The 6,128-nt window shown below is 47.6% G+C and overlaps 1 long non-coding RNA gene across 1 annotated transcript; it reads right to left on the bottom strand.

The window, feature by feature from the left end:
• Positions 1-431: 431 nt before the first annotated feature.
• Positions 432-829, bottom strand: LOC123059045 (uncharacterized). The gene is made up of 3 exons (XR_006427355.1): positions 740-829; positions 605-664; positions 432-508 (listed from the first exon to the last, which is right to left on the bottom strand). It is a non-coding gene; the product is annotated as an uncharacterized lncRNA (long non-coding RNA).
• Between the last annotated feature and the right edge of the window lie 5,299 nt (positions 830-6,128).

The raw sequence follows: 6,128 nt of genomic DNA, 5'->3' as shown, positions 1-6,128 counted from the left end.
AACCCCCAACTCTGAAAACTGGACAAAGCCTGTTCCTAGGCTGTTTGATCCATAGTTATGTTTGAAAAATAAATGTTAAAAAAATATTAGGGTGGTGAGGCATGAAGCAGAGTCAGGGCACTCATGGCGGCAAGCCGGCAACAATGAGAATGTGCTGGATATGGTGAGGAGTGGGGCAGAGAGACCAACGGATTAAAGAGCCAAATATAGAAGTGGCTGCCACGTGGGATCAAATTCATTATGTGGCAGCTCAAATGGTACACTTCATATTTTCATACAAGCAAAATTTCCAGGTACACTCACGAGGATTAGACAAAACACTCACCTTTTTAAGAGGTTGTCTAAGCATGTCATAGTATTCATGTTCATAATGCCTTGTGTCCCTGTAAAACTGAAGAACCAAACAAAATAATGAACACAATAACTCAAGTCCCAAAGTTATAGCAAGATATATGCTTCAACATACATGCCCAAGATTTCCCTTCCATGCCTCATTTGCATAATCAACCTGTCAAAAGTTGACCATGAATAATTGTATATTTAACAGAAGGAAGATTTCCATGAACGAAATGAGTTATAAGTTGGGCTTTAGGAGGAGGCCTACCATTTTAACAGCGTCATGACATGTATCATCATCCTCTCTCGGTAAGAATTCTTGAAGATCCTGACATTCGAGAAAAAGAATGGAGCCTAAACAACCATGTAATATGAGACGATATAGATATCAAAAGAAGTATACCATTATTGCTTGGAGTGCATAACATCCATCAAAGCAATGGCCAGTCAAAGCATTAAATTTATCCACTAATTTCGTAAACGATTCCTTATCCTTCAAAAGGAAAAAAAAACATGGTCACTATACCAAATATGGAACTACTAAAATATAACAGTTATTAATAAGAAAAGTACCCAATCAATAGAATCATCATCGATGCTGAAAAAGCCTTCTTCATCCAGCAGATTCATCAAACTTGCAAGTTGACCTTTCACCTGGAAGTTTTCAATGTATATACATGGTTCAACTCAGCATAATTGCAACAGATCAACATTAATCCATAGTTCAATTGAGGATTTTGTACTAAACCAAACTATTGGAAAAAAATTATACCGTAAAAAAATTCAAAATTATTACGGAAATCTTGTCTTGGGAAACGAAACAAACAGGAAATTCAGCATGATGTGGAAAGTCTGAAGTTCTTTTTCTTCCTAGAAGAATTGCATTAAATTATTATTGAGTAGAGCCCTCCATGAAAAAGGACAAGCATCACCAGGGAGGAAAGACTACACCTAACCTCTCTGAAAAGTTAAGTTAAAGATTCGAAACAGGTTTACATACCTCATCATTGAGAAGGACAGCTGTCAAGCTCTGAGTGTAAGAGTCCATTTCCTGTTCCCGCTTATAAATATTGGCCATTCGCTATAAAAGAGTAAAAATTTGTAACATAACCGTCAAAAACATAAGTAGAAGAGTGTAAAATCGACCAACAAAATCCTTCGAAGTAACAGGTACCTCAAAGGACATTTTGGCAAGACTGATGTCCAGTTTTGCAAACTGACCGTTCTCATCGTCTCTACGAGCACATTCCTGAAATAAAGTCAGCATACAAACAATGCATAAAGCAATTAATAGACAGTCGTGTGGAGCCATATAGTGGAACTTTTCCAACAAAAGAAACTGGTGTTCTACCATGAAAGAACAGAAGTCCAGAGCATGATCCCATGTGCATGTAGCTAAATAATGATCAAACTCTTCATGCAGACTTACTTGTTCTTTAGCTGTATAATACTGGAGAAAAAGACTTCCCAAGTTAATATAGACAAGAAGGTGACCAAGTTATTAATATAGCTAAATCACCAAGAAGTCAAAATTTAGCAGTCCTGAGATGGTAACAACAATATAGGTTAAAGAATATAAGGCTGAATATAGATTACCATTTTTCGAAATTATAGGTTTTTATTTAGTTGTACTTTAAAGGGATAATTGATAGGTTGGAGAATACAGGAGTAGGTCGAAAAGCAAGAATACACTATTTTTACAACTTAATTTCAAGAGAATTATATGAGATACGGGCAAGCCAGCTTGGCCCTGGGATGGTTTGCCACTTCAGGATCCACGCAACGCCCGGGCCTTATTTGGAGTGGCTGTTGAATCCATTATCGGCAATGGCGAGATGACCAAGTTCTAGTCTGAACGCTGGTTGCAAGGTAAAATGGTGGTGGAGTTGGATCCTAATTTGTTCTCTTTAATTCCCAAACGAGACATTAATCGGTGAATGGTGGTTCAAGCTCTTATCAACCGAAGATGGGTGGCTGACATTAAGGGAGCATTAATTGTGCAAGTAATTGTCGAATATATCTTCAAATATGGGATATGGTTGACAACCTTGTCTTACACCATGATGTGCCAGATCAGCACCATGATGGATATGGTTGACAACCTTGTCTTACACTATGATGTGCCGGATCAGCACCATGATGGATATGGTTGACAACCTTGTCTTACACTATGATGTGCCGGATCAGCACCATGATGGATATGGTTGACAACCTTGTCTTAGACCATGATGTGCCAGATCAGCACAAATGGCGCCTAATTCAATCAGGCTCCTATACCAGTATAAGTCGGCCTACGATGCTTACTTTCTGGGATCCATCGAGTTTACGCCCTGGAAAAGATTTGGAAATCTTGGGCTCTGCTGCTTTGTAAAATTTTCATCTGGCTGGCTGTCAAGAACCACTTCTGGACAGCTGATCAGTTATCTAAGCATGTGCTGCCACATCCTGCTGCTTGTCCTTTGTGTGTGAGGCAAGTCAGGATGCTGGTTCTCCAAAAGTTGGGTTTGTCAGCTAACCCAATCTGGCACAACTCGTTTCTCTAGGTGGAAGTGCAGTGTTATCAAGATGGCTCCTAAAGAGATGAGGAAAGGATAAAATTGTGTTACACAGTTCTAGTAATCCGATGGCACATTTATTGTAGCATTTGATCATCTCCTCAGCAATACTGCTAAATCTATTAGAATATCAGTGCACATAGCACGGATGCAACTTTGGGGATGGGAAAATACAATTAAAAATAGTAATGGCGTACCCCAGATTGTTCCTTCTTACTCCTGATGTATACCGACGCATATGGCCGCAAATGATACAAGAAATCATCAGGGTCAGGTTCCAGTGGTAGTGGCTGTGAAAAAGGAACTAGATTAGTAAAGTTCTGGCCATGCCCCCAAAATGGAAAATGAATGCACAAACCTCAAAAGTTGAATTCCCTTTAGCTAACTCACGGGCATCTGTTAGCAGTAGCTCTTTGTGGCGCTAGAAATATCAGTTTACTTAGCTTGCAGCATAGGATAATCTAGGAAACATATGGAACAACTTCAAAGATATCATTATAAACCTCACGTATCAAAGGATGAAACTGAGGCTCCCAGAAAAACAGCAACGAATCAAGGAAAATCTACAAGAGGAGATATAGTTAGATTAGCCTTTAGTTAAATGGAGTACAGAGGAAACTAATACTTACATCAATTGCCCTTGGTGCCTCACTTGGCCAAAGGTTTTCTACATTACAGTTTTTCCCAAGACGGTCCATAACATCATCCCAACAATCAGTTCGCTGTAAATGATCCAGGGGAAGTTAGGAATGTCCCTTGCTGAAAAATAAGGATCAGGCCAAATACCTTAATGTAAGGTTTCAGCTCGATAAGTTGGACCAAAAACTTGTAGATCTCATCAGAACGTCTCTGATAACATTTCCATACACCAAGCTCCTTTCTCTTGAAAACAAAAAAATAAAAAATAAACTAACATCACAAAGGGGAGAAATGCACGTGCATGTTGCAAGCTGAAGGTTGTCAAGAATACAATAGACTCACCTGTAGCATACGAGACATGCTTCGCAAATAAGGATGCTGCAAGCTGTTAATGGCATACCTCGCCTTAAACTCTGGCTTCAATCTCTCAAGAAGATTATCAATTTTATGCTGCAAGTGACTTGTTCATTAGTTCAACTTACCGTTTTATTAACAAAACATAACATCAGAGGAAACGTAGCGTTCTTAAATCCCCACAAACTTATGGTACAAAACAAGCTTTTGGAGGCAGCTCCCAAAGGTACTACTCGAGGCTCCTGTTGTGTCAGTAGTCCAACAAGTTTTTTCTAGCTCTATCTCTAGAGCAATTTGTGGAATTTCGAAAATAGCTGTTATGGCCGGTTTTGCTAGGCCCACCGGGCAATCTTAGCCCACAAGTTATCTTAGGTTAATTCTTATGCAAGTTATCTTAGGTTAATTTTTATGCAAGTTATCTAGCTTATAAATATAGGCTGTAAGACTCTTTTTGAAATTAAGCAATAAGAATATTATTATCCCTATTGCCCGGCTCCCAGAGGAGCCGGAACCCTAGCCGCCTCTAACCCTAGCCGCTGCCGCCATCTCCCTCCGACGCGACGGCGCCCAGCCGCCGGCGTGCCCGATCATCGCCCCGTCCCACTCCATCCTTCCCCTACAACCTCCGGAGCAGATCCGGTAGGACCCCTGGTTCTACCAATTTGGTATCCAGAGACTCGGGTTCGATCATGTCGTCATCAACACCCACGCCGCCGATGCCCATCATCACCACCGCCCCGATGACCACTGCTAGGTCCCTAACACCGTCGGCCCCCGTCACTTCCGCGCTGCCGACAACCTCCGTCTTCACGCCGGAGGAGATGACCAGCACCCTATGGGACCTCGTGACGGCCGTCCAGGGCATCTCCCTGTACTTGGCCGGCCCGCACACCACCCCGCCGGCTGCGCCCCCCGCCTACAGCCACCCGACGACGCACTGGCTGATCCAGAACGCGTTGGGCCTGAGCGGGACGCCCCTGCTGCCGTTCTAGGCGGGCTACACCGGCGGGCCCCCGCCGCTGCTGCACCTGCCCTGGTACTCGGTACCTGCAGCGATCGTCGGGGCCCATCCGTCGCTCCAGCCGCCGGCCGTCCCAGCGCCGTCCTAGCCGCAGTGGCTCGCGCCGGTTCTCGCGGCGCCACCCGCGCCTCCCGCGCCCGCCCCAGCGCCGCAGTGGCCCGCGCTGGCCCCAGCCGCGCCGCCCGCACCGGTCCAGCTCCCACCGCCGCCGCCCAGCTCCGGACTGGGCCAGTCCACACCAGGAGGACTTCCAATCCAGCAGGTCCGGTTTCTGTCGTCGCCGTCCCCGATCCCAGCCTCGCTAACCGGGACGTCGCCAGCGCCAGTTTACACAGAGGCCGGGGACCCACCGGTACCCACGCTGCAGTCTGGGGCCTCGTCCGGCTCTGCGAGGGCCTACGACGGCCTCCCCACCGTGGACCGGGCGCCGTCATCATCATTGCTCCGCATCGCCGAGCCGGCCGGCCATGGCGCGCCGACCCAGACGCCGCCACGGTTCGCCAAGATCAATTTCGCCACTTATGACGGCATGGAGGACCCGCTTAACTGGCTCAACCAGTGTGAGCAGTTTTTCCGTGGCCAGCGCACGCTCGCGTCGGAGCGCACTTGGCTGGCATCCTACCACCTCCGCGGTGCAGCCCGGACCTGGTACTACGCCCTCAAGCAGGACGAGGGCAGCATGCCCCCTTGGGAGCGCTTCCGCGAGCTCTGCCTCCTTCGCTTTGGGCCTCCGGTTCGCGGGAGCCGCCTTCCCTTCACCTCCATGGTGCAGGACTTCGCCGACCGTTTCCAGGCCCTGGCATGCCATGCGTCGGGCATGACGGCGCAGCAGCGGGCCGACCTCTTTGCCGGTGGACTTCCGGATCACATCCGTGTGGACGTGGAGCTTCGGGGACCCCAAGATCTCCAGTCGGCCATGTACTACGCCCGCGAGTTCGAGCGCCGCGCGGTGGCCATCCAACAGGAATCACCGTTCCGGACCACTGGGTCGCTATCCAGGCCGGATTCCGCGCAGGGTCGGCTTGCGCAGGCTTCTGCGGCACCCCTCGCCGCGACCGCGGCGCGCCCGTTCCGCCGGCTCACCTCAGCCGAGCTACTCGAGCGTCGCCGCCAAGGGTTGTGCTTCAACTGCGACGAGCCCTACACGCCCGGCCATGCCTGCCCGCGACTCTTCTACCTGGAGGTTGCAAACTACATTCCGGAGGACGCCGTCGCCGCCGACC

This window comes from Triticum aestivum, chromosome 3A (assembly GCF_018294505.1).
Source record: "Triticum aestivum cultivar Chinese Spring chromosome 3A, IWGSC CS RefSeq v2.1, whole genome shotgun sequence".
In the NCBI taxonomy this organism is placed as follows: Eukaryota; Viridiplantae; Streptophyta; class Magnoliopsida; order Poales; family Poaceae; genus Triticum; species Triticum aestivum.
The sequence above is the reverse complement of the archived record's forward strand: the minus strand, read 5'-3'. Positions and strand labels throughout refer to the sequence as shown.